Source organism: Physeter macrocephalus, chromosome 2, assembly GCF_002837175.3.
Source record: "Physeter macrocephalus isolate SW-GA chromosome 2, ASM283717v5, whole genome shotgun sequence".
Lineage (NCBI taxonomy): Eukaryota > Metazoa > Chordata > Mammalia > Artiodactyla > Physeteridae > Physeter > Physeter macrocephalus.
The window spans coordinates 57,495,088-57,496,896 of NC_041215.1; positions in this window are offsets into that span (position 1 = coordinate 57,495,088).

The following is a 1,809-nucleotide window of genomic DNA, read 5'->3' on the forward strand; positions in this document are numbered from 1 at the left end:
TATTCTGTTACTGATTCCTTCTAGTGTATTTTTCATTTCAGTTATTGTGTTGTTCATCTCTGTTTGTTTGTTCTTTAGTTCTTCTAGATCTTTGTTAAACATTTCTTGTGTTTTCTCAATCCATGCCTCCATTCTATTTTTGAGATTCTGGATCATCTTTACTATCATTACTCTGAATTCTTTTTCAGGTAGATTGCCTATTTCCTCTTCATTTATTTGGAGTTGTAGGTTTTTACCTTGCTCCTTCATTTGTGACCTATTGTTTTGCTGTCTCAATTTTTAGTTTTTTTTTATGAGTGGGATTGTGTTCCTGTCTTACTGGTTGCTTGGCCTGAGGCTTCCAACACTGGAGTTTGTAGGCTGTTGGGTAGAGCTGGGTCTTGGTGCTGTGATGAGGACCTCTGTGAGACCTCACTTCGATGAATATTCCCTGAGATCTGAGGTTCTCTGTTAGTCCAGTGGTTCGGACTCAGAGCTCCCACTGCAGGAGCTTCGCCCAACCCCTCGCTCATGAACCAAGATCCCCCAAGCTGTGGGGGGTGGCAAAAAAAAAAAAGAAAGAAAGAAAAAGAGAACAAATAACAAAGTAAAAAATAAAATTAGACTAGGAAACTAATATATATGTTGGAAAGAGTATAAAAATAAAAATATAGATAAATCACTAACTGGGAGGTACAGCAGTACCACAATAGTAAAAAAAAAAAAAAAAGAGGAGAAGGGAAAAGAAAAAAAAAAAGAAAAAAAGAAAAAAAGGGGGGGAAGGCCTTGGCTGTGGAGGGCGAGGCCTAAGCAAGAGTGAGGTTTGGGTGGTGGGTGGGGCCTATGTTTAAAGCCCACAGGGCTGGAAAAGGCCCTGGGTGCTGTAAGGGGTGGGGCTTAGGCTCAAGGAACAGAAGGGGCCCAGGTATTCCCCCCACCCCTGTCTCAGAGGGGAGGGGACCTCACCTGGGAGCCCAGCAGGCTTCCTGGGCTCAAGTGGGAGGGGCAAACGCCCTCCTCTCCTCTCCTACTCCTCCAGTCTGGGAGGGCCCCTCCCACCTGCCTCTCCTGATCTCCCTGGCCTCAGGGGCACTGATCCTGCCTGGCCTCTACTTCTCCTCCCCCCTCAGTCCCCCCATGTCCTACTGGTTCACTTGGGGGTTCCCCCCATCTCCTTGGGCATCAGGGTCCCCCATCAGAGGCCGGCAGGCACCCTAGTTGTGAGGAGATGCTAACTCGGCGTCTTCCCACACCGCCATCTTGACTCTGCCCCGTTCTCCTATGTTTTTTTAATTTTAATCTTTGTATCTGGGAAAAATTAAGGAAAGATATTCAAGGGAAGAGAAAACAGAAAAGGGGCTCTGAAGGGAGTGCATCAAGGTGGAGCCATAGAAGGAGTTAAGTGGTGGTGATGATGATGATGGTGATGGTGATGGAGACTTAGAGAATTAATTGTCTGGATATTTTCTGCAGGATCTTTGTACCAAGAGTAAATAGTTCTGTCATCTGGTTCCTGATTCACTGCCAAGTGCCAAGATTGAATTGGTAAGTAAAGGTAATAAAACGTGGAGGATATAGGTATTACAACTGGTGAATGAGCAAAGTAAAATAGGAAAAAAGGCAAAGCTACAATCCTGGGTGAGTGTGGGCAGGACAGAAGATGGGCATTTCGTGGAGTCAGTGTTCTAGAGGACTTATGTCTTATTTTAGAAAAATAAGAATACATTCATAGTTCCTTATGAAATTAATTTATTTCAAGAGCAGATGTCTACAGAGCAACTTTGTGGCTAGGATTTCTACATCTTAAAAGTTCACCTACATCGCAATCGT